Consider the following 27,437-nt stretch of genomic DNA (forward strand, 5'->3'; position numbering starts at 1 on the left):
AGGGAGGGTTTAACCAGCAATAATCACATAAAGACCAAATCCAGTACCCAGAAAGTCCAGAGTTTTTTCTTTTGTTCAGTCTCCTATCTATCTATCTATCTATCTATCTATCTATCTATCTATCTATCTATCTATCTATCTATCTATCTATCTATCTATCTATCTATCTATCTATCTATCTATCGCCATACACCCTATTTACCTACCTACCTACCTACCCATCCTCTCTTCCTCTTGAAGTATTCTCTTTCTTTATCTATGTATCTATTGATCTATCTTGTCTCTGTTCATTGATGTAACCTGTCTGATGTCTTAGGGTTTTCTCCAGTACCTATTACCATACTAAGTGCTGAATTTTGACTCTTTTCATCTTGGGATGCAACCTGGATAACAATATTACTTCTCATGAATCCCACCGACTCATGTTATAAACCAGGTACTTGTACACAGGGATCCCTCTTCATATCAAAGACGTGGTTGACTCTGCAAAGAAAGAGGGGAGTGGGAGGAAGAAGGAAATGAGATAGAGTGAAGGAAAGAAAAAAGGATGGATATGGAGAGAGAGTGAGAGAGATCATTTTTCTCCATCCGAGTTTATTATCCTATCCATTTGCCTTCATTTTTTTTCCTGATGTCCTGTCCATCAGCCGTTAAAACCTAATTCTGTAAGAAATAAATAGAACTTGAGTAAATTAAGTGAAAAGGCTTCAGAGAACCCAATTACTCTCTGTCCCCTGGATGCTCGGGAATGGAGTTCATTTCCTGATAATGAACAAAACAGTGAGTGACAGCTTGGCAAAATGAGCCGTGTCTCGGCGCCGGCTTCATCTACCAGACAAACACAGAAAGTGGTAGTGTTTTTGAATAGATATGTACGTATATACGCACGTGTGTGTATCTATAGAAGCTTTCTCTTGAGAGAGCCACACTTATTCCAATTCATCTTGGCACATGCTAAGCCCTGGTAAGGTTCCTGAGAGAAATCCTGTTTATTATGAAAGCCATTTGTTAATAAAAATTGGAGCAGCAGCTCGTTTAAAAATGGTGACAATCAGAGAGCAAAAAGTTGCCCAAGCATTTCTATTCACACTCCCCTGGTTTCACTTGCTCAGAGCTCTGACCTTCCAGGTAGCGATTTTCCAGACGTGATCTGGGTGGAGGATTTTGGAAACATTTGAGCAAAAATGTCTGAGCCGCGGGGGGTTTTCTGGGCCCCACAAGAATGACTAAAAGGAGGCAGGGAAGGGAATGTAAAAGAATGAGTGGTTGGAGAAAATCTGGTGCTTAAGAGCCTGGAATTCAGATCTAGGTTCAACCCCTGCTTCTGTCCCAGGCAACTTGTGTGAGGATGGGAAAATTTCATTCCCATTCTGTTCCCCATCGGTAAAAGTGGATAATAGTTAATTTCTCCTATTCTTTGTATGCAATTTGGGGCAGGGACTGTCTGTTGCTCTGTGCATGCACAGGACCTCACACAATGGGACCCTGATTTCAGTTGCTACTATACTATAATGAATGCTGATAAGTATAGGGGAGGAAAGTTCACCCTCTGTCATGATACAAGTGGAGAACCTGATGGTACTAAAAGAGCCATTACATTGCAAACTAATTCAAGGCTATTCTCCCCTGCTTCCTCCCCCACATAATTAGCCCACAGAACTCATTTGCACAATATATTACTGAAGCAACCGGTTTTAATGGGGTTCAAATAAAGCATTAGGTCAGTGTATATCTAGATTAATAGGTTTTAAGGCAAGAAGAAACTACCAGTTCATTTACTCTGTCATCCCCAGTACCACACAGACCATAGAACTGCCCCCAGTTACTCCTGTGTGGAGCTTGTTGAGAATACTGTGGATATCAGCTATGTGTACACTAGCTAAGATAAAGATGCATAAGCTTGCCACGTGGGTATATTATTAAGAATTGTTCGAATACGGGCTTTCTTGAACCTTCCTCTGGATTTTCAGGTGCCAGCCATGGTCAGAGACAGGGTACTGGGTTAGATGGACCAGTGGTTTGAGAAGTTCCTAGAGTATGCTCCTATTCCCTTGTACACATTCATTTGAAATAGGAATGGAAATCCCTATGTGTGGAAGGTCTTGGCCAACTGAGCCTGTGTGCAGACGTCCTCCTGGCGTGTAGCATAATAGCCGCATGAGAGAAGGAAGCTGCAAATCTTTGTTAGCTATGCCATCCAGCCAGTGAAAGGCAGCTGCTGCTCTACAGTGTGTTACTTTCCTATCATCAATAACAGGAAGGAGGAATTGTTGGACAACCTGTTTCTTATTACGGGCACTTAGGCGGCACTCAAAATGACAAAGAGAATCAAGCCTTGTACCCACTGCGGACAGCACATGTTCAACACGACCCTCGTATGTCAGGGAGGGATCCTGCCAAATTCCCAGATGCTCGTCGCAGTTAACCTCGCGCTGAAGCCACAGGACTGTGGGAAGCAAAATGGGCAATCTTTTTAGCAAGGGTGAGGCTCCAGACACAGACATATGGACTGGGTACAGAATGAATTACCTGGTTTTAACCCTTTCCCCACCCTCCAAGAGCCATTGAGAGCTTTTTCAAAAAGGGGGGGATGAATCTTTCAACCAAGGGCAAGGAGAGGCCAGTAGATGTATGCAATAAAGTGGATATCACCCAGAGAAGTGAGTGGCTGTGTGCTCTCAATGCAAAGCCCTGGGAGTCAGGACTCCTGGGGTTCTACTGCTGGATCTGCCACTGATTCACTTCTTCACTGCTTAATTTTCTTCATAAGGTTAACCCTTGAACAGACCTGTGATCACGCTGTCACTCTGTCGTGCTCTTTGGCCACTCAGAACTTCACAGCAACAACAAGGCCAGAACTCAGATGCATTTCCTCCAGAAGTACAGCTTCCTGCTACCTGAGCGAGAGAGAATCCTTTTTACCTTGTAGCCGTATAGGGCCTTTGATACATGTGTCATCAGTTCTAATTCCATACAGTAGAGAGCAGTGGTGCACACTAAACAGTTCCATGCAATAGTTATCCTGCCTCCTGGGGTGTCTGTTATGAATGTTAATGAAGATCTTTGAGAGGCTTGGCTGGACAGTGGTATAGAAGGCCAAATAATTTATATTATTTTATCATTCATCTTCCCTGGGCCCTTTGGATTGAACCTGACACTAACACCCAGTGGGCCAGCTGCGGTAGCAATGAGGATGGAGAATTTAGTGTCACATCCTGCAGTTATTGCCCATACCTACAGTCCTGGCACCATCCGCTGAAGTCAATCAGCTAAAAGTGTTTGGAAGCAGAGCTCATGCCTCAGAGTTGCTGAATGCTTTCATTAGCTCAATACAAACCACAGCAGTGTATTTATTGATCCCACTGATCCATTCCCATAAGTAACATCGTTTGTAAACTTTTACGAGGGCAGAAATGGTAGAAAACCTAGCTATACAATCTGATCTACTATGGCATTAAAAATATCCTTATTGATAAAGTCTATATCTACAATAGAAGTGCTTTGCTGGTTGAGTTACTGTACCAATAAAGTGCTTCTAGTGGGGATGAAGCGTGTGTGTGTATATATATATATATGGCCCATAGACATAGGTATACACACACACACACACACACACACACACACACACACACACACACACACACACACACACACACACACTTTAAACTGTCTATGGGCCATGCAGTAGAGGGCAACATTAAGACAAAGTCAGTACAGTACAGCACAGCTGGATTTTTTCAAAGCTGCCTGGGAGATTTGGATGCACTTTTAATTTTAATGGGAATTGGGTGCCCAGAGTCCCTATGTGGCTTTGAAAATCCCATCCCATAGGGCTGTGTTGTGTCCAAGACTCCCAAGAGGTGCATGTTGATACAGTAGATGCTTAAGTACGCTAGAGGAGACTTAGGCGGAGTCAGGCGTAAGAATTGAAAAACCAAGATGGCAGCAGCAGTTACCTTTGTGAATTAGCTTTAATGGAGAATGCAGTTTAATTCTAGTGACTGCCTGCTTCCTACGTAAATGTCTGCAGTTTCTCCCCCGCCAGGCACCTGAGTCACAATTCCAAGGGCGTTCCCACAGCCCTTTTTGCAAACCTTCTTACCCTGTCCCTTTGTTCAAGCTCTATGCTTCCTTTTTCCCCTCTTCCCTTTCTTTCCCTCGATCAAAGGCGGCACTGTCTGGTGGAATAATTGCACTGGGGATAATGCTGAACTATGAGATGGAACAAGAGCCATCTGATGCTTTCTCACATCTAGCCCTCCCCTCCACGGGGAAATTTTAGGCATGTTGGAGTGATGGTTTTGCATGAATCCCCAGCTGACGGGGCTGTGTGTTGGGGCTGACTGTCTGGTCTGAAATTCATTAGGAACTTTTGTGTTTGCAGCTGTCTCTCGGATTATATCTCTATTGATCCTGCCTGACCATGACCAATGGGAAATATGTGGAAATGATGAAGCTCTTCCGAAAGGGAGTTCATAATCTTGCTCAAACAAAGCCAGGCCCCCAGAGGGGAGGATGAATAGCTTGCATGTAGCCTATTTGGAGATGATATGGCTATCACATCTTGTTCCCCTTGTTTTCCTGGGATAGCATGCGATTGCCCCTGCCAGCAACAGCTTCCCTTAAGGGCTCCTGAGCTGAGACAGCTAATCTTGCCCCAGTTACTCAGAGGATAAAATGCAGCTCACCTAGGACCCTGAGTAGAGGGGGCTATGCTTAATCAATGGGAAATGGGAGCCCATCTGCAGCACTGTCGGTTCTGGGCAGCCCATCTGTGAAATGGGATCATGTGGGCATAGAAACCTTGGAAAATACAGGCTGTAGGGCTGCAATGGAAACACAGATAAGAGAGCCCTGTGCAAATCAGCTCTTGCTTATGTCTCGGCTCCTCTTTCCCCTGCTCGTCCTTCTTCCACGCCGTCCTTTGTGCCACTCACCTTCTCTACCACTGCCTCCTCTCATACATCAGACACCACCCCGCCTGCCCCTTCAAGCCCTTCCTCACAACATGCTTCTTCCAAGCAGGCTTTAAAAACCCACCTCTGCAAGATGCCTGCATCAACCTTCGCTTAGCCCCCTGAGCGGGGCATTTGGTGTCGAAAGGGTTTGGTCTGTGTTTAAACTCAGGAATATTTGTGTTATACTAGGTTCTTGCAAAGCACCGAGCAAACGGATGGTGTTCATAAACAGGGCTGCACTATTGTCACAGTTAATACGTATTGGAAGTGACATAGCATTAGCAAGAGCTGACCCTAAACATGCCCGTAGCTGGAATTCATGATGGATTAAGAGTACATTTATAAATGGTTTATAAAGGGTTAATAAATGCCTTTTTATTTAAGATGAACAGGTGTGGCAAACATGTTACAAGCATGAGTTTTATATGTTATTGATATCAGGCACCTATGCCTTGTTACAGTCTATACAAATCCACAACAATAGACTCACCATGTATTGCCTAGTGGGTCAAGCACTGGAATGGGGCTCGGGAGACCTGGATTCTACTCCCAGCTCTGCCACTGGCCTGCTGAGGGGCCTTGGGCAAGTTATTTCATCTGCCTATACCTCAGTTTCCGCATCTGCAAAATGGGGATAATGGCACTGACCTCTTTTGTAAAGCACCGTGGATGAAGAGTTGTTATAGAAGTGCTAGGTATTATTATTAAAGCATCTGAAGTAATTTATTAACCCTTTTATAAATTTATTCATAAACGAACCCTTAATAAAACGTGTGACCAGATTATTTTAGAATAAACACATGGCCCATAGAATGCAGGATGGTTCAATGTCTAATGAATGGGACCTGAACTTGGGAGAGCTGGGTTCTGTTCCCAATCCAGCCTCTGACCCTGTGTTACCTTGCACAAGTGAATGATCTCTCCGTGCCTCAGTTTCCCCATGTGCACTGGCAAAGATATGTCCACTTTTGCAAAACGCTTTGAAAATACAGTGTAAGTGCTAAGCATTTTGAAAGATCATTTCTAAACTCTCTAGAAAATCTCATGGAATCAGGGTGTCTCAGGAGGTTCCCAGAACTTCTGATCTGGCCAAGCCTCTTGCATGGTATTATGGCCCTTCTACGGCCAATCATGCATGGAAACCAAAAAGTGCAGAAGCTACTGTGAAGATGAAAAACAATTCTTAAAAAAGCTGTTTAGTGATCTTCAAACCTATTGGAAAAAAATGGGTTTGGGCCAAGGATGTGGGTCCGTTCCTGTTATACTGAACTGCTCAATTACCTGATTTTAGTTGAGCTGATTGAGAAAAGTTCAACTTTTTTTGCAGAAACAACACAAAACAAGAATGCTCTTTGGGTTTGGGTCAAAAACCTGAAAATCCTGAAACCATGTTTTTTTTTCAGTTTTGGCAACCAAAACCTGATGATGTTTCCACTTTCAGCTGCAATTTTTTAGTTTATGGTTGCCAAAAGCTGATTTTTAAATCCCCCTCCAACACACACACACACACACACACTTATTTGAAAATGGACATTTTCCCATGCAAATTTGTTTTGACAACAATCTATTGTTCATTGAATAAACGTTTCCAAAGCAAAACTTCAACCTCATCTACACTTTAGTGCTACTAAAAGGTGCCGGATTGACCCACGGTCTTTTTGTTTATCCCCGGAATGAGCCTAGCATCCACGCAGATTTCTCGATTACACTTTCTTGCAAATGGACCTCAATCCACACCTGGACGGACCCACCTGTTAGGCATATTGAGAGGTGTTTGTTGTCATAATTATTTATTTTTATGTTACACTAGTGTCTTGGGACACCCCCCCACTCCCGTCAAGTATGAGGACCCAGTTGTGCTAACCACCATACAAACAAGTAACAAAAAGACACGCTCCCTGCTCCAGAGAGCTCATCATCAGAGTTTATAGTGCCCTAGATTGTAAGGCCAGAAGGAAATGTTACGATCATCTAGTCAATTTCTGACATAGTGCAGGTCAGAGATCCTCACCCATTGATTTCTGCATCAAGCCCATCACTTCTCTTTGAGCGGTGCCATGACTTTTAGAAAGACAGCAAGTCCTGACTGAAGCCCAGCAAGTGAGAGAGAATCCACCATGTCCCTAAGACATGGCAGGTGTGTGAAAGACAAACGGGGCAGGGGGAACAGGAGGCCAAGGAAAGTGTATTTTGCCTAGTAGGCAGCAGTTCCAGCTCACCACCTCCCTAGCCATTAGGTCTGGTGGCAGAGGGAGGTGAAGGAGGGTAAAGTGGTGACTCTATGGAGGGCGATAGGCGCATTCAGTCTCTGTAACCCCTTCACTCCAAGGCCCTCCTGCTGAGATTGGCAACAAGGGTGTCAGGTGGGACAGAGTCAGCCATCCATTGGGAGCCATTCTGTGACATCCTTTCCCCCTCACCAATTCCATCTCATTTCACACAGGCCACCAGGGAGCCATCGGCGGGTAACCGCTTTCGCTTGCTATTAGCCTGGGTTGGCTTTGTGCAGGCGTCCTAGAGAGGAAAAGGGCCTGTAGCCCATTATCAATCCCCCTCAGTCCCTTCTTGTTTGTAAACCTGAGCAAGGAGACAACCTTCAAGACGGCTGCAATTAGCTTGTGCCAAAGCCAAGCGCTGCAGAAGTCCCTGCTGCATTTAGAGAAACTGACTGTCTTGCCGTGTCTGCCTTGGAGAAACCTCCCTAATCCTTCCCGAAAAGCCCAAAGGGGAGTCCCAAGCAGCTTTTCATTAGCCAGACAAGCCCGACAAGTTCCCCAGCAGAACATACGCGCTGATAGGGAAGCGGATTCCCGCCTCTGCGCAACGGCGGAGCGAGCCAGGGATGTATGCCGAGGGAATGGGAAATACTAAATCTTTAACTGTCCATTCCATTTGCTGGAGGCACCAGGGAACAGCCTTCAAGATGATGTGAGTGGGGTAGCACCATGCAGGTGGGTGTGATTACCAGGAGCTTCCCCGCGGCATTGTAAGGATTGGTGGGGAGAGATTACTTTGTTGGGTTCATCGTTGGCTCTGCACAATCTTTGATTAGAAGCAGAAGGAGCTGGAGGGAAAATATATATGTATATAAAATGTGGGCAGATTCCATTCTCCCTTTTTCCCTTCCAAGGCCTCTCTAGGTTTCCTCATTCCTGCATATTACAGGCATAGTTCTGCTATGTCTATCCTCTGGCTCCAATGGCCTGCTCTGATTAGATTCCGTTTGCCTGGAACTCCCCCCTTCTCTCCAAAAAAACTTTCATTTTGGGGCATTACACCAGCTCCTCTCTGCCGGACAAAAGCAGGAGGGGGAACTGCCCTGTCCCATCATCACAGGCGTAAGAACAGTGAAGTCTAGGGGACTTCCAGGCAAATGGAATCTACTCAGAGAAGGTAGCTGGATCCAGAGGATAGAAACAGCCAAAGGAACTATGCCTGTATCAAACATTAATAAGGAAACGTAGGCATACCCTTAGTCTAAAGCCTGGTCTATGCACAGATTTTGTACCAGTACAACATGTCACTTCGGGGAGTGACTTTACCAGAATAATAGCATGGATGCAGTTATAAAGGCACCTTACACCCGTATAACTGCATCCACCCTTTGGGCTTGAATCACTTTCTATCCACTTCAGACTGACACTGTTACAGCAGTACAGAAACTGTGCGCCCACGGACAAGCCCTAAGTGAATTGAAGGGAATCTGTATAATTGGCACTAATTGAGACTCTCTGACATATTAGCAAGTGGGTGTGAGTCTAGGTGACATGAGATACACATCGCCTCTGGATTAGGTTCACTGAGTCGAAGCTGGGTAATTTGTGACCCCAGGATCGAGAAGAGAGGAATGTAACAGGAAAAGCCACTGAGGAGGGGACACACTGCAGCAGACCACCCCCCTGCTTTCATTTGTGCCTTCTGTGCATCATCCTGCTAGTCGCGTTCCTTGTTTTCCTCCTCTCTTCTGTCACATGGGTATGTGAGCTGCACCAGGTTGGACTCCAACAGATTTGGTAGATTTGGTTACATGTCAGTAGGAAGGCATCTATGGGAGCTGAGTCTAAATTGGTGTAACTCTCATGCTCCCTGTTCCCCTTTATTTTGTCTGAGCTGCAGTAGCTGGGGGAGTAATTTGCAGGCAAGGCACAAAATCATTTTCAGTGGTGAAAAGTGCCTTTTCCATGGGAGTAAACCTTTGTGAAATTGCACCGGGATAGGAGCAATTGGTTTCATGCTTGCTTTCCTGGGAGCCCAAAGTTAGGGGAAGTGCCAGATTTAGCAGATCTGCTTTCAGTGAAATCCTTCAAGATGCATTTGCATTTTTGCATGGGATCCAGTTGTGACCTCTGGGACTAGAATTTCACCGAGGCAGACAAGAGACTGTTAAACAGGCAGGTTCGCCCCTATGGATGCCTGGCTGTGTGCAAAGTGTTAGGATCATATGGGAAAGGAAACAGAACAACGCTGAAAAAGTTCCTGGGTGAAATCCTGGCCTTGTTGAAGTCTGTTACAAAACTCCATTGACCTCAGTAGGGCCAGGCTTTCTCACCTGGTTTGGTGCAGGGAAATGCATACGTAAACAGGACTTTAGGGCGGCACATTGCATGCACATGTGTGCATCAGGCCTACACATCAGCCCATGAAAGGTTTTGTTCTGTTGCAACCCCATCAGTCTCTTATTATGCAGCCCACAGGTGGTGATCAAACAAGCAGAGGTCTTAAATATAACTCACGGCGCCTCTCTCACTGGTGCGCTGGCTTCCAGAGAGAACCTCTCTGACAGATTCCAGAGAAAGCAAATGGAAACGTACAGTCCTCGTCCCCCTCCACCCCTGAGTTTCCTTCTCCAGATTGTTCGCCTCCCCCTCAATGGGCTCCTAATTTCTTTTATTTTCCTCCCGTCAGTAAGAGACCATTTTGGTTCTCCTATTGTGATTGCCATTACTGAGGGCTTTATTTCCCCGCCCGCCATTGGCTGAGCCCTGCAGGGGCTCTCCAGGAGCCCCCGCTGACATGATGAAATAAAGTCAGAGAGCTGTATTAATTTAGATGGCTTTCCTTCCTGTTCTGGGGCTGTTATTATGCCAGTGTTGGTTGGTAATAAAAGACCTTTTAGTGCTGGGGAAAAATCAAATAATCTTATACAAACACAAATGTGTCTGGATCATGATTATCCTAATGTAATTGGTGAATGAACTCTGATTAGGGGTGTCTGTTCTGGCCTTTTCTTGAGATGTTTTTATGCTAATCCCTTGATTGATAGATTGACATATGAGTGCCTTTTTTTGTGTGTGTAGCTTATCATGAGTGTCTGTGAATTGCTTAGAATTTGGACAGCTTATTCCGATCTGGCCTTTTCTGGTGTGAGCTGGTTTGGAAGGTGTGTCTGAATTATAAAGGGTAAATCTGGACTCCACAAATTCCCTATAACTAGGATGACAATAAGGAATAATTAGCCTGAAGAACAGGAGGATCTTAGGGCTTGTCTACGCAGTGACTTACTGGGCAGCAATCCAGGTTGTGAAGGCACATCACACCAGCTTGCCATGCAGTAACGTCCTGTGAGGACATGGCTGCAGTGTGCTGAAAGTCCCGGAGCATGGCTTAGCAGCGTGGCTGGTGCTCTGTAGCAGTGAGTGACTTGCCATGCAGCAACTCACTGTGTAGACAAACCTTGCACACACTGAGACCTGTTAGTCGCTAGCAGGAAGAGATGGATGTCCATCCCTTAACAATGGAAAATACACTGGAGAACATACCGTCTGGACTGATCCTGTGCTGGCCAGGGACAAGATCTTGATGATGTGAAGTAATTAGGAACATAGGAATTGCCATACTGGAGTGGAGCAATGGTCCTGTATCTTATGGCTGCTGATACCAGATGCATCTGAGGATGGGACAAGAAACCCATCATAGAATCACTCGGCTATAGGAGAAGTTTTTTTTCTCACCCCAGGCAATTAGCGATTGGCTTATGGCCTGAAGCATGAGAGTTTATATCCCATGTACATTTCTATCCTCTTACGTAATAGCGGATGTTCTTCTTATTTGGCCTTCTCCATCTTTAATTTCTATGGGTCTATATTTCCTTCTGCACATCCACCATCACAAAACTCAAATATGCACTCATCAGGCAGGTGGGACATAACCACCAGCAAATCCGTCTCACTCAACGTAGGATCTTCGCACTTCCCTAGTGGGTAGATGAAGACTGGGAGTCAGGACTCCTGGGTTCCATGACCAGCTCTGCCAATGTCTCAGACGCACATCAGATAAGTCATTTAACCTCTGTGTGCCTCACTTTTCCTGTTAAAAAGGTGCTTCCAAGAGGAGCTGAGATACTGAATTAGGGCCTGGGGTCCTCTGAGATCTGTGGGTAAAAGCTGATATGCCAGGGTAAAGAATTATCTTGCTGGCCTCAACCAGAACGGGCTGGACAATCACTGTCCAGCAAACAGCAATGTTTAAACCATGGGAAATGTTTAATAACAAAGTAATCGATATTCATTATGCCTGCTTTCCATAACCAGCCGGTCTATTCAAGTGAAGCGCCTTTTTGTGCCTAATTGCTCTAAACTATACATCTAATTGAAAGTACATATAGATTTACACGAAGGAGATTTACTGGATCTAATCCAGTTTGCCTGTCTCTAAGGGCTGGAGGGAGATGAGGATGTGAGAACATGTCTCTACAGAATATGTAGGCCAACATTTGCAAACTCCGGTGTCTAAAGTTAGCCTCCTCCCCCACACCGAGGCGCATCAATACAAATGGTCTCATTCTGTAAGTGACTGAGTATCCTCCAATCCCACTGAAACCAACAGGATCTTGGTGCTCAGCACCTCTGAAAATCAGATCACATTTCTTTTAATCGGCAGTACACACTGGTTATGCACACTTGAAATACGGTTCCTGAGATCAAGGCTGCTCTAGATAATGGTGTTCGAGTGGAGTGCTTTAGCACTTTGACCCTGCAAGAAATCACAGCAAAGAGTCTCGCTCGGTTTGTTTGTTTTGTTTCCTCCTTTAACCTTGTTGGATCTACTTCAGTGCTCATAAAAGTGAAAGGATCTTAGTAGTGGCTCAAGGCAGGCGGAGTGTGAAATGTTTCCCCAGTTCTTCCAATGCAGCTGAATCCTGAGCTGGAGTCCCCTTCTGACTATTCCAAATCCGGACCCTTTGGATCCTGACCAGCAACTCCTGTTCCTGCTATTCCGGTTTGAGGCCTATATGCGGCGCTGAGGATGTGCCTGACCCCTGGTTTGCAATAGCACCTCCTTGTTGTTCTAGTGCTGGGCATTCCCTTGAGCAGAGCGGAGCGGCCAGGCCAAAGCGGGTGGGGTATTGGTGCTGTACAAAAATAGGAGTTGCAAATGAGACCATTTGAGATCCTCAGTTGGTGTAAATGGACTCCAGTGAAGCTGGGCTGATTTACACCAGCTGAGGATTTGGCCCAGCATCTCTTGTGACCTAAAGTGGATCTGAGCTTGATTTAAAATGAAGACACTGGGCTGTGGGTGGTCTTGCCTAGTGGTTAAAGCGAGAGGTCGGCCTACTGGTGACAGCTGAGTTCAGAGTGGACAGAATCCAGGAATGACCTGAGGGTCACTGCCGAAGGGATGTAAGCCGAATGCCAGAGGCGGAGCCAAGGAGCAATACCAGGGAGACAGGAACCAAATGTCAGAGCTGGGGGGCCAACCAGAGTCTAAGGCCAAGGACAGAGCCAAGGATCAGTACCGGAAAGGCAGTAATTGAAGGGGAACCAGGGATGGAACAGTACAGGAGCAGAGGCTGGAATCGGCTGGAGCAGGAACTGGAATAAAGGCAAGTACAGCTGTAGGCATGATACACATTGAGCAGCCGGAGAGCTACTGCTGCTCTTAAACAGCAGCCAGCTGTCCTGCCTGACCAGTCAGGTGCGGCAGTCAGTCAGGTAGCCTGCTGCAGGCCAACTGCACTTGTTGGGGTGCCAAGAGACTCCAGGTCCTGAACTCTGACAACAGGTCTGTCTCGACCCCAGGTGAGCTTTTAGTATAAATTGTGCCACCCATGGAACCCTGATCCGTTCTGCCCTCGGTGTTTATGTAGCCATAACTCCAGCTTAGCCTTAATGGTTTGGTAGCAGAAGAGATTTTTCTTGCAAGGGAAGGTTGAACAGAACAGTGCTCTGTGCAAATCATGATTTGCTGCATCTCCAAAGAGGGGCCCCCTCTACCCTGAAATGAAACTGCCAGACTAGGGCAGAGCCACTTGGCTTTGACATTGGGCTGCCCTTGGAACGGTCTACACTCAAAGCTATAACAAGATCCAATGGAAGCTGAAGCAAAGCAAATTCAGACTGGAAATAAGGCATATGTGTCTTTAACAGTGAGGGGAACTAACCACTGGAACAACCTACCGAGGATTAGAGTGGATTCTCCATTACCCATAATGTTTAAATCAAGATTGGATGATTCTCTAAAGGAGAGGCTGTAATTCAACCAGGAATTATTTTGGGGAAGTTCGATGGCCTGTGTTACACAGGTCAGACTAGAGCAGTGGGTTTCAAACTTTTTTTCTGGGGACCCAGTAGAAGAAAATTTTTGATGCCCGCGACCCAATGGAGCTGGGGATGAGGGGTTTGGGTGTGGGAGGGGTTCAGGGCTGAGGTAGAGAGTTGGGGTGTGGGGGTGAGAGCTGCGTGATGGGGCTGGAAATGAGGTGCTCGGGTGTGGGAGGGGGCTTTGGGCTGGGGCAGGGGGTTGGGGTGTGGGAGGGGGTCAGGGGTCTGGGCTGGGGCTGGAGATGAGGGCTTTGGGGTGCAGGAAGGAATTCCAGGTTTGGGGGGCTCAGGACTGGGGAAGGGGATTGGGACACAGACATGGCCTTGCTCCCGGACAGCAGCGCAGCTGGGGTGCACCGCGGAGCGCACTGTGCCCCGGAAGCAGCCAGCAGCAGGTCTGGCTCCTAGGCGGAGGCACACAAGTGGCTCCACATGACTCTCGCCAGCAGGCACCGCTCCCCCCAATTCCCGTTGGCCAGTTCCCAACCAGTGAGAGTGCAGAGCCAGTGTTCCTGGCGGGGGCAGCACGCGGAGCCCCGTGGCCCCGCTGCGTAGAAGCCGGATCCGCTGCTGGCTGCTTCCGGGGCGCAGTGCGGTGTCGGAACAGGTAGGCCCTAGCCTGCTTTAGCTGGGCAGCACTGCTGAAGGGACTTTTAATGTCCCGGTCGGGGTGCTGACCAGAGCCGCCGCAACACAACCCAGTGCCTTACATGGAGTGACCCAGTACTGGGTCGCGACCCACAGACTGACAAACACTGGACTAGAGGATCAGAGTGTGGTCCCTTCTGGCCATGGAATCTATAGATGTATAACAATTTGCTCCCCCATTTAGTAAAACGAGTTTGCAAACCAATATAGTTAAAATGGTGCAACCCCCTGTGGTGTAGACACTTTGAAATTGGTTTTGCTTAAGCTGACTTGTAACCGGTGACTGGGGATGGTCTGTTTATTTGGCTTGTGGAAGGGAGGCTACATCTTGGTGAGAGGTGTTCAGTGTGCATGTGTGAGAAGGTGATGCATATTGGTCTATGGCTTTCATCTGTATTTTCTGTTTATTGCAGGTCTGAGTTGGGAATTCTTTGCCCTTTTCAAATGTAACTGTTTTTAACCAAGATTGATGTGTGTGTATATACATATATGAAAGGCAAGAAATTCAGAGTTAAGTGTCTGGAAAAACCTGAATTCTTACCCCATATCTAAGCCTTATGTCTCTGTTATGGGGATATCATAAACATTCAGACTTTATGGTGTCCCTAGCCAGAAGCTGGGAATGGGTGACAGGGGATTTATCACTTGATGATTACCTGCTCTGTTCATTCCCTCTGGGGCACCTGGCATTGGCTACTGTCAGTAGACAGGATACTGGGCTAGATGGACCTTTGGTCTGACCCAGTATGGCCGTTCTTATGTACACATCACTGACTACACATGAGAATGCCATGTGTGTTCTGCACTTTTGTCTCATTGCATGTCAACAACTGTGGGAGTCAGATATCTGTGTCCAATTTGTTGTCTGGGTACATTTGAGCAGCATGGATATATATATATACCAGGCCTGTTGCTGCATAGCTGCATGAAAATGATGAATAGGTGGATACAGATGGTTTTCTGGTCTTTATGTAGAAAGTAGATGAGGTAATTTGTGTTCTCTGGCTCATACTGGAATGGTAGTTGGGACTGGGAGTAGGTATCAATCAAACGCAAAGAGTCCTGTTTAAATATAATATGTGGTGGCAAGCAGCTGAATATTGACAAAATGTACTAGTGCTTATATACAAATGCTGGAAATCTAGATACTAAGATGAGTGAACTAGAGTGCCTGGTATTAAATGAAGATATTGATATAACAAGCATCATGGAAACTTGATGGAATGAGGAAACACAATAGGACATAGTAATAATACCAAGGTACAAAATATACAGCAAGGGCAGAGCAGGTTGTGCTGGATGGGGGATGGCACCATATGCAAAAGAGAGCATAGAGTCAAAGTACAAATTCTTCAGTGAGACAAACTGTACCATAGAATTTCTATGGCTAGAAAGTCCACGCTTGACCAATAGGAGTACAGCAGTAGGAAGATACTGCCAACCAGGTGCCAGGATGCTGATGGTGACAGTAAAATGCTCAGGGAGATTAGAGAGGCTACAAAGGCGGAAAATGCAATGATGGAGGATTTCAGCTATCTTCATATCGACTGGGTATATGTCACGTCAGGGAAGGATGCGGAGATACAATTTCTAGACACCATAAATGACTGCTTCTTAGGGCAGCTTGTCCTGGAATCCACAAAGGGAGAGGAATTCTTCATAGAATCATAGAATATCAGGGTTGGAAGGGAGCCCAGGAGGTCATCTAGCCCAACCCCCTGCTCAAAGCAGGACCAATTCCCAACTAAATCATCCCAGCCAGGGCTTTGTCAAGCCTAACCTTAAAAACCTCTAAGGAAAGAGATTCCACCACCTCCCTAGGTAACCCATTCCGGTGCTTCACCACCCTCCTAGTGAAAAAGTTTTTCCTAATATCCAACCTAAACCTCCCCCACTGCAACTTGAGACCATTACTCCTTGTTCTGTTATCAGGTACCACTGAGAACAGTCTAGAGCCATCGTCTTTGGAACCCCCTTTCAGGTAGTTGAAAGCAGCTATCAAATCCCCCCTCATTCTTCTCTTCTGCAAACTAAACAATCCCAGTTCCCTCAGCCTCTCCTCATAAGTTATGTGCTCCAGCCCTCTAATCATTTTTGTTGCTCTCTGCTGGACTTTTTCCAATTTTTCCACATCCTTCTTGTAGTGTGGGGCCCAAAACTGGACAATTTTAGTTCTAAGCGGGACACAGGATCTGGTACAAGAGTTGAATATAGCTCACTTGCAGGGTAATCGTAACCATAATGTAATTAAAATTAGCATGCTTGAAGAGGGGAAAAATGCCAAAGAAACCCCCCCCAGTAGCATTTGATTTCAAAAAGGGGAACTACGCAAAAATGAGGACGCTAGTAAAATAGACATTAAAATGAACAGTCATAAGGATGAAATGCCTGCAAACTGCATGGAGACTATTTAAAAACACCCTTAATAGAAAATCAAACTAAATGTATAACATTCCTCTGCCCCCCCTCCCCAAAAACCAGCAAACAGAGGGGGAGAGAGAGAAATGACACAGTCGCTAAATGGTAGAGTACTAGAGGCAAAAAGGCATCCTTTAGAAATTGGAAGTCAAATCCCAATGAAGAGAAGATAAAGGAACATAAACTCTGGCAAGACAACTGTAAAAGTATAATAAGGCAGGCCAAGAAAATTTTTTAAGAACAACTATCTAAAGACACAAAATGAGCAGGAATTATTTTAAGTACATCAGAAGCAGGAAGCCTGCTAAGCAGCCAGTGGTGTGGGCCACCGGCCAATCAAGCTGCTTAAGCACTCAAAGAAGACAAGGCTATTGTGGACTAGTTACAAGAATTCTTTGCATCGGTCTAACCAGAGAGAATGTGTGGGAGATGAGGACAAGGGTGCTCCACTTGATATAATGTACTTAGGCTTTCAAAAAGCTTTTGACAAAGTCCCTAACCAAAGACTCTTATCCAAACTAAGCAGTCACGGGATAAGAGGGAAGGTCTTCTTATGTCTCAATAACTGATTAAAACAAAGGGTAGGAATAAATGGTCAGTTTTCCTAATGGAGTGAGGTGAATAGCTGGGTCCCCCAAGGATCTGTACTGGGACCTGTGCTGTTCAACATAACTATAAATGATCTGGAAAAGGAGGTAAACAGTGAGGTGGCAAAATGTGCAGATGATGCAAAATTACTCAGGATAGTTAGGTCCAAAGCTGACTGTGAAGAGTTACAAAGGGATCTCACTAACCTGGGTGACAGAATGGCAAATGAACTTAAGAATTGATAAATGCTGCATTGGAAAAAATCACCCCAGCTTACACATACAGAATGATGGGGTCTATATTAGCTCAAGAAAGAGATCTTGGAGTCATCGTGGATAGTTCTCTGTAAACACCTGCTCAATGTGCAGCGGCAGTCATGTTTGGAACCATTATAAAAGGGAGAGATAATAAAACAGAAAATATTGTAATGCCACTATATAAATTCATTGTATGCCCACATCTTGAACACGGTGTGCAGTTCTGCTCACTCCATTTCAAAAAAGCTATATTAGAAATGGAAAAGGTGCAGAGAAGGGCTACAAAAATTATTAGGGCTATGAAACAGCTTCCATTTGAGGAATGGTTAAAAAGCCTGGAACTGTTCGGCTTGGAAAAGAAACAACTAAGGGGGGGATATGATAGAAATCTATAAAATCATGACCGGTGTAGAGAAAGTAAATAAGGAAGTGTTATTTACTCCTTTTTGTAACACAAGAACTAGGGGTCACCAAAGGAAATTAATAAGCAGCAGGTTTTAAACAAACAAAAACAAAGTATTTCTTCGCACAAATCACAGTCAACCTGTGGAACTCCTTGCCAGAGGATGCTGAGAAGGCCAAAAGTATAACTGAGTTCAAAAAAGAATTAGAGAAGTTCATGGAGGATAGGTTGATCAATGGCTATTAGCCAAGATGGTCAGGGATGCAATTCCATGCTCTGGGTTTTCTTAAACCTCCAACTGTCAGAAGCTGGGGGTGGATGGCAACAGATGGATCATTAAATAATTGCCCTGTTCCATTCATTCCTTCTAAAGCACCTGGAATTAGCCATTGTCAGAAGGAAGGATACTGGGCTAGATGGACCATTGGTCTGACCCAGTGTGGACATTTTTATGTTCTGGAGAAGGCATAAGATGTTAGTGTCTGTGTGCCCTTGGCTGTGGGTTCCTTGCCCTTGGCTGTGGGTTCCTCACCCTTGCGAAGTATGAATTGAGATATCAATGACTTGGAGTGCTGCTCTCCGCTAAGTCCCAAGGAAATCCCATTCTGTTCACTGGCCAGAAAGGAAGTCGCCAGAATTCCCAGCAGCCTGGAAAGAATAAAAGAGCAACACCAATTAAGAGGACAGTCTCAGTCCCCACAGCCGCACTGTTTGAAGACTGGCCTTTGAGGAAGTTCCCAGTGAAGATGCTCTGAAATAGCTCCAGCCCTTGTAAGCTGCCGCTGCAAATACCAATACGTTGAGTGGCATTTCATCTGGAGAAGTGCCAGGAGGGCTCACTCCCCATCGGGAGCAGGATCTGAATCACAGCACAGTGCCCAGAGGGAGGGGAGTCCTGGCACGTGGAGGGAGGAGAGGCTTGCGGGAGTCCTAGCACGGTGCTTGCAATGAGCTGAGGTACATGGGTGTCATGCTGCAACCTGGCAATTGGAAGGAGCAGGAGCTGAGTTCCTCTTCACTTTGAACTGGTGAACAAAGGAGCGGAGATGTACTGATTGGAGAAGGGAGGGAGGAAATGTCAGTCACTGGGAGCATCTCTTCAGGGCTCCCTCATGGCATCAGATGTTAACCTCTCATGGTCTGCTCCGGAGCTGTCCCGCCAACTGCAGTATAACAGAGAGTGTGTACTATGTACTCACGCCTCTCGCATGCCTGAGCGGCCTGTTTGCCTCACCTCCTCCTTGTTCTTGTTGTGATGCTCCTGCATCTCGTCTCCCAGCCACACTAAAACCCTGCTGGCTTTGCCTTCTTTACAACCTACTTAAACCCCTTGGCTTCTGGTGAGGGCAGAGGCGGCAGTACAGGAGGGGCTGAGGAATGCAGATGGGAGTGGTACAGACATGCCTGTGTTAGCTGTGCTAACAGCTAGAGCCTTGTCCCTTGGCTCTGTGAATTGCACACAGAGACAATATTCAGCCTGACACCGAGCAGCGAAGGAGCTGGGAGAGATGTGAGATCAGGGTACATCTATACTGAAAGTCCACATCTGTGCTTTGACCAACAGAAACTCATTCATCCCCCTTCCATCTGCAGCAGCCAGGTTCACGCACAGGCCAGCAGCCATTCCTGGTGCAAGTCTGAATTTCGGTACATGTCCTAGACCCCAGCTAGGAACAAGCTGGGATGTATTTCCCCTCACTGGGCCTCTCTTTCGCAGGGCTCTGCTTGTGCTGAGTCAAGGGACGCAGTGTCCCGAGGAAACCAGAGAAGTTTATTTTGAAAGTGAGCTCATTCTGAATGGGACCCTACAGCTCACAGTGCGTCACTCCCCGTCTGTCCCCTAGCAGCGCTGAGTACGCCAAGCACGGGTTGATCTGTCAAGTGCATTCTCAGCTGTGAGGGACAGGATTTCAGTGCTAGCCAGGAGCACCCAACTGCTGGGCAATCTTCCTGTGGGATGCCCATTTCATTCCCCTTTCAAGGCACCTATGGCAACGTCTGTCAGGAACAGCCATCCTGGGAGCGTGCTGCCAGCAGATGTTTGATCTCTGTTCCACTAGCGCCTTCAGGAAGGGGGGTAAACAAGCCAAAAAGGCCACCTGCAGCTCTCTGCTCTCGAATCTGCACAGCGAGGGAAGAATCTGCTCTGCCTGGGCATGGAATTGCAAGCCAACCTGTCTCAGGCTGGCCCAGTCTTGTGTCACTTTTCAAAAGCTCTCTGTGCTGGCCTCGCTTTGCTCATGTGGGAGTCCATGGTTAAAACTGCCTCCTGACTCCCCCGGGAGCAGAGTGGAGCCAATACTGAGCATTTGGAAAATCTCACCCTGGGAGGCCCTACCAGTGTCAGTGAGAGGCAAAATATTGCTTGGTCTGTTAAATCCAGAGGATAAGGAGGAGGAGAAATCTCACCTGCTGTCTTTGACTGCTCCTGGGAGAATAATCTAAATTGGAGTTCGGTGTCTACCTGCATTAGATTCTGAGTGCAGCATCCTGGAGGGGAAGAAACCGAGATATATTTCACTGGCAGGTTTATTTTACCACTCCATAATCCTATCCAAATCTAACCTCATTTAGGTCATCTAGAGACTGTTCAAATCTAATCTGAGTGCCTATGATTACTCAGGCTGCAGTCCCTGGCAGAAGAGAATGTGAACTTGATTTTGGTGTCTATGAAGGGTAAATAATCAGTGGCATTTAATGCTCACCTGAAATAAAATCCAGATTCATCCTTAGATGCAGGAGGTCTGTGAACTTAAGGAGAGTCTATCCAGTCCTTAGTTTAGCTTTCAGGTATCAGGCAGGGCCCATGCATCAGTGCCTTTAGTTTCTGAACTTTTGACCTGGCGGAAGTGTGTTATGGAACATCCCACAGCGAAACCAAGCTCAAAACATGTCTCCTGGAATCTACAGCACTGAATTAAAGATGTCATTGCTTCCTGCAGGTCTCGCTAATTTAGTGCCAGGGAAGGGAGAGCGCAAGCAGAGAAGCATCTCGGCAAAGGCCAGATGGCCCAAACACCACTTGCTCTGTCTCTTTTACTTCTTGACTAAATAAATGAGTGCTGCAGTAAGTGATCTGAATCTTTAATTCACTCCTTTGACGTGTGTGTCTTTAGAGTGGTTCGGTCTGAGGCTGCTGGAGTTCATTGTGGGCGTTACATTCAGCACCCCCTCAGCCTTGAGCTTCCACTTAATGCATCTGACTACTCACTTTCTTGATTAAAATCTCATTATTGGAAATGCAGCAGGGAAGCCTAGCATGGAAGTTTAAGGGTTTTTTTCTATGTTCATTTAGTTTGGTAATTTCTTTCCCCAGGAAATCTAGGCTCAGATGCAGCATCTGGTTTTTCAGTGAGGTCCGTTCTTATTTTTTATTTTAATAGTCACTCAATTTTCCAGCTGGGTTGACTGAGCCATAAAAGAGTGTGAGCCAAGTGATTTGCCCAAGGTCACAAGCAGGTGGCTCTTTCAAAGATTAAGGTCACCAAATGTTTGCTCTGATCCCAGATAGCAGCGACTCCACCTCTGTGTCCCACCTCCTTGGGGAAGGCTTGGATGAGATGGAGGCCAGAGGGCACAACTGATTTCAGAGTGGTTGGCCCTTGATATTGTCTCACTGGGATCCCATGCAAGAGATGAGAGTTAAGCAAAGTTGTCTGCCCCTTCTGTGCCTTGCTTTTCTCCTTCTCATTCCCCCTTACTGATCTCCCTCTCCATTGCTCAGAGAGAGATGAGCCGTGAAAACCAGACTGGCCCACTTCTGTTAATGCTCTTCACTCACAAGCTTTCACTGTAGGTTGAGGAACCTGCAGGTTATTTCATGACCATCTCTAGACTTATTTGCAGATGTTGTTGTTGTTTGTTATTTGCGTGGTGACAGCAAGCATGCTAAACACTTATTAGAGAGGTGAGAGTCCCTACCTCCGAGAGCTAATTTTCTAGGTAGGGAATGTGGAAACACAGGGAGGGTATGAGGCTGTGGTTGACCAGCGTCACCTTAGCTTGTGTATATCATGTTAGTTCCCTGAGTTTGTGCGCCTTGGAACTTGGTCAAGATTCTATGTTGTCTGGTTTGGCGGCTCTCTGAGGAGAGCACAAGGGATCCTCGTGAAAGATGAACATTTTAAAAGAAATATAATTGAGAACTGGGGACACGTCCCAGTTATAGAGCTGGCTGGAACAAGGCCTGTCCATCAGAGTGGAGGAAGACCCAAAAGGGGACGTTAGTCATTTGGCAAGAGCAGAGAGAGAGGCAGGAGCTAGACTGTTCAGAGCCTTGAAGATGAAGGACTAGTGCACAGTTTTAAGGTGATGAGGGCAAGGAAAATCCCCCCGTAATCAAACAGATTTCTCCCAATGAGTCATTGGCCGTGCCAGCCACCAACCTGGGCTTTCTGATGGTAGCTGAGGAATCTAGCAGGCTGAACATCATTTCATTAAGACATGGGAGAAGGGAAGGATTATCTGGGGAAGCTGTGTGGGAACATCCAGTGCCTCATGGTCGTGGGCTCTTGAGCCAGGGTCAGTCAAATCTCTTGGTGGTTGGACCACTGGTAACACCAATCAATGCAGTGGTTGGATTCTCTCTCCCTACCAATTCCTGGGGTCTTGGCCACAGCTACCAACCTGTGTCAAGTCTGATGGGAATGTGTTGTTCTCCCAGCTTAAGGGCTCTGTGCGGCCTGGTCTGGATGCGATTGGTGCATTGAGAACAGGAGGGAGAGAAGAGACAGGGAGGGGTAGCAGCCAGGGATGAAGTGGAAAATGCTGACATAAATTAATCAAACGAAGCATCTCGCAAGATTGAATTAGGTCCTGATTTATGACTGCAGCGCTGAGACTGCAACACCGGTGCTCTGTGCTCATCCCTTCCTCCTGATTTATGGGGACACCACAGTGTGGTGGCTGATGAGGGATCCCTGTAGGATAAGGGCATGGATTTGGCTAATACCAGCCATCTCCTCATCCCTCTCCTCAGGACTTCAGTCTGTCAACTTCATCATCGGCCTCATACGCTCAGCCTCTGTGCCTTTAAACTTCTCTGCACAGCTCATGGTGACGGGCAAGCTGGAAAAGCAAAATGTCCGTTATCTGGTTTTGTTCTCTGCTCCCCTAATGCTCCCCTGGCAAGTATCTTCCATTGCTTGGATTTCCTAACGCTTCTGCAGAAAGACTCTCCCTTGCGCTAACACCTGAGGCTGCTGTTTGATAGGTTTTGTGCATAAAGAAGGGAAGTTTGGCTTCTGTCCCAGCAGCCAGCCAAACCTTCCATTGCTGCCACATGGCCTCCAGATCCCACAGGGGACTAGAACTCTGGCATTTCAGTTCCAAGGTCTCTCTCCCTTGAGCTAAAGGAGAGCTCCTTTAGCTGCTAGCAGTGGAAGGTCCCTTATCCTCTCTCTGGACCAGCCAGTAGAGGGCAGCATCACATGCACACACAAAGCCAGTAGCTTACAAAGTGATCTTGTTATAAGGCAATACTCAGTCCAGCCAACTAGATCTGGGATTTTTTAATGCTTTGCAGGAAAGACAGTGCCAAAGAACATTTCTGAGGAGCAGCCCCTTTCCAGCTCCTCTATAGCAAGCAGCCCTCTATCTAGCCGCTGGTGTAGAGGAACCAGGGAGGACTTGACATTAGCAGGAAGGCAGTCGCCCGAAACCTTGTTTGCGGCGATGTTCCCTGGGTACCCGACATCGGAGAAGAAGAATAGAAGCAGATCTTCTGTCTTCCTGCAGAGTATTGATTTTGTGCTCCCTGCTCTGGCCTTTTCAGCCTCTGGTGGTGAAATGAAATATAAGGTTTGAAAAACTGAAAATACAAAAAGTGACAGCTTCATTCCTCCCAGTGCTGGTATTTCAAGGGGAAGCGTGATGTGGAAACACAGGGTAAATTCCGTTCTCACCTGCCGGGGCTTCTCAGCAAATGTCAAGAGGGAAAATGGAACAGGGCACCGGGCCAGGGTGTCAACCCAGGGTGACATGGAAGGATCACCCTCTCTGACCAATGGGGTTGGTAAGGGACCTGATCATTTAGCATTTTTGGGACTCTTAAGGGTGAAGGTGAATCCCTGATTGGCCATGGTGGTTGGGGCTCTTGCAGGACTTCCTGGGGGAGAAGAATATTCTGTGCTTGCCTGTCGAATGGAGAACAGCTCAGTTGGGAGAGGGAGTTAAGAAGACCAACTTGTGTAACTAGCCGCAGTTCTCTAGAGGAGGGACATAGCCCTGCCTACACTGACCAGACAGAAGCAGGAAGCTGCTGAGAGCTCACCAAAGCCAGTCCTGGTTGGTTTGCAGGTTTGTTTAGTTTAGAGTGACCAGATGTCTCGATTTCATAGGGACAGTTCCGATTTTTGGGTCTTTTTCTTATATAGGCTCCTATTGTCCCCCACCCTCTGTCCCGATTTTTCACATTTGCTGTCTGGTCACCCTAGTTTAGTTTCCAATTTGTAGGAGGTTTGCAACCCCTGAGCTGCAGTTTGAAAGCTGGGTTTGAGCCTCAGGTTTTACCTGTGTTCATGAGAAATCATCCAGATTCTTGGAGCTTCAAATTCAAGTGCCAATGTGGCCCTCTTGGCTTGAAACTAGCCCATGATTGCCATCGGGTATCTTGACTTCAGCAAACCTTTCTCAAGCTCTGGGGAGACTGCAGGATCCAGGGATTAGGGGATGGGACTGAGAACCAGGAGACCTGAGCTCTCTTCTTGATTCTGTCATTGGTTTGCTCTGTGACCTTCGGCAAAGTCTCTCCACCTCCCTGGTCTGTTTCCTGACATGAAAATTGGGGATTTTTTTTTTAGCTCCTCATACGATAGGAGCTAGAACAGTGGTTCTCAAACTATTGTACTGGTGACCCCTTTCACACAGCAAGCCTCTGAGTGTGACTCCCCTTATAAATTAAAAACACTTGTTTATATATTTAACACCATTGTAAATGCTGGAGGCAAAGCGGGGTTTGGGGTGGAGATTGGTAGCTCGTGACCCCCCCATGGAATAACCCTGTGACCCCCAGAGGGGTTCCGCCCCCCAGTTTGAGAACCCTTGAGCTAGAATAAGTACAAAGTGTTCTTGCAATTAACCCATACACACCTCTGTCTGGAAAGGGCGTTCTCCAGCGTTCCCGGGAGAAAACTAATTTGATAGTACTGAGTTTTGCTGCAGCTCTGCAGTCTGTGTTTGGAAGGAAAGACCCCAGCAGGGTTTAAATTACTTCTCATTGCTCCGTTTTGCTTGGCCATTTGGATGGCTAACTCTTCCTAATTAGTATCATAACCACTGGAGAGATCCACTTAAAGGTTTTTGATTGGTTTCCTTGTTGGGAAAGAATTGGCAGAAGGGGCAGAAATAAAGCGATGGGAATTCATTCCTCTGCATCCCTCAGGAGACAGAAAACACAGAGCATGAAAAAACTTGGATCCAGCCAATCTAGGGTCAAACCCAGAATTGGCGGGGGGGGGTGCTGGGGATCATTTTCTCATTCACAGCCCCTCCTCCTTCTCAGTGGTCTAGCAGAGATTGGGACCATCTGGAGTATGGGTCTCAACTTGCAGTGGGGGAGGTTTAGGTTGGATCTCAGGAAAAACTTTTTCACTAGGAGGATGGTGAAGCACTGGAATGGGTTACCTAGGGAGGTGGTGGAATCTCCTTCCATAGAGGTTTTTAAGGTCAGGCTTGACAAAGCCCTGGCTGGGATGATTTAGTTGGGTTTGGTCCTGCTCTGAGCAGGGGGTTGGACTAGATGACCTCCCGAGGTCCCTTCCAACCCTGATATTCTATGATTTCAAGTTTTGGGCACCAGATGGTTAAAAACTTTCAGTCATTACCGACATGGACAGGACTCAAACCAGTGACTCTAGTGCTGAAATGAGGTACCTTTAGCCCATTTCCTGGATCCATCCAGTTCCTTGAATCCTTAGTGTTTCCAAACAGAATGCCAAAAAGACTCGCAGCCCCATTCACCACATTCTTCACCAAGGGTGAAAAGGGCAGCTTGTAGCCAGCAGGAAAAGAAAATGTTAGAAAGAAGCAGGCGAAAATTGCCATGAATTTTTTCAAATTATGCTGAACACCATTCAGTGAAATCAGCAGGAAATTGATATTAAAGAATATTTTAATTTGCAATCACATCTGCCCACAGATTTCCACTAAAGGAACTGCACCAAATACCTTGGACAAAGGCAAATGCTTTAACTGCCTCAATGTTGCTTCTGGAAGGACAACAGTCCCATATGCTTTTCTATTCCGGTTTTGCTTCTAATAAATATTCCCAGCAAATGCTATTTCAATGTGAACGTCTGCCAGGAAGCTAGGTAGAAGATTCACAATCAGGCACCTTGTAAAATACCCTCAGCAAATGTTTAGGCATAATCAATCCTTTCTCTCTGCCAACCCCTGAGCTTTTAGCATGCTCATCATGGGAATCTTGTGCCAAAAAGTCAGGAGTGTCAGTATAATGAGCTGTTGGGGGTGGAGAACTGTGGAATTCCAGAGAGATTCAATGCCAAAACCAAAAGCAATGTTCAGTATCCAGCTGGTGATAGTGGATAGTAAGCTATTAAATAGGAGAGCAGGGGGTCTGTACTGGGCCCAGTCCTATTCAACATATTCATACATGATCTGGAAAAAGGAGTAAACAGTGAGGTGGCAAAATTTGCAGATGATGCAAAACAACTTAAGATAGTTAAGTCCAATGCAGACTGCGAAGAGTTTCAAAGGGATCTCACAAAACTGGGTGACTGGGCAACAAAATAGCAGATGAAATTCAACGTTGATACATGCAAAGTAATGCACATTGGAAAACATAATCCCAACTATACATATATAATGATGGGGTCTAAATTCGCTGTTACCACTCAAGAAAGAGATCTTGGAGTTATTGTAGATAGTTCTCTGAAAACATCCACTCAATGTACAGTGACAATGAAAAAGAGAACAGAATGTTGGGATCATTAGGAAAGGGATAGATAATGAGACAGAAAATATCATATTGCCTCTATATAAATCCATGGTTCACCCACATCTTGAATATTGCGTGCAGATCTGGTCGCAAAAAAAAGATGTATTGGATTTGGAAAAGGTTTAGAAAAGGGCGACAAAAATATTAGGGGTATGGAACAGCTTCCATATGAGGAGAGATTAATAAGACTGGGACTTTTCGGCTTGGAAAAGAGACGACTAAGGGAAGATATGATAGGGCTCTATAAAATCATGGCGGGTGTGGAGAAGGTAAATAAGAAAGTGTCACTTACTCCTTCTCATAACACAAGAACTAGGGGTCACCAAATGAAATTAATAGGCAGCAGGTTTAAAACAAACAAAAGGAAGTATTTCTTCACACAGTGCTCAGTCAACCTGTGGAACTCCTTGCCAGAGGATGTTGTGAAGGCCAAGACTATAACAGGGTTCAAAAAAGAACTAGATAAATTCGTGGAGGATAGGTCCATCAATGGCTATTAGCCAGGTTGGACAGGGATGCAATTCCATGCTCTGAGCATCCCTAGCCTCTGTTTGCCAGAAGCTGGGAATGGATGACAGGGGATGGATAACCTGATGATGACCTGTTCTTTCATTCCCTCTGTCCAACCAATGCAAGGGTTGGAAGACAGTATACTGGTCTAGATGG

The 27,437-nt window shown here is 46.2% G+C and overlaps 1 protein-coding gene and 1 long non-coding RNA gene across 8 annotated transcripts in view; both read left to right on the forward strand.

The window, feature by feature from the left end:
* LOC120375522 overlaps nt 1-23,565 on the forward strand; it is a 131,864-nt gene extending 108,299 nt beyond the window's left edge. Inside the window, exon 3 of the long non-coding RNA XR_005586597.1 lies at nt 23,340-23,565. This is a non-coding gene — a long non-coding RNA (uncharacterized LOC120375522). The remainder of the gene's footprint in view (nt 1-23,339) is intronic.
* The window catches only part of OPCML (opioid binding protein/cell adhesion molecule like), an 854,468-nt gene that overhangs the window by 345,589 nt on the left and 481,442 nt on the right, over nt 1-27,437 (forward strand). The gene's annotated exons all lie outside the window — the stretch shown is intronic.

The sequence above is a fragment of the Mauremys reevesii genome, linkage group 12, assembly GCF_016161935.1.
Source record: "Mauremys reevesii isolate NIE-2019 linkage group 12, ASM1616193v1, whole genome shotgun sequence".
NCBI lineage: Eukaryota > Metazoa > Chordata > Testudines > Geoemydidae > Mauremys > Mauremys reevesii.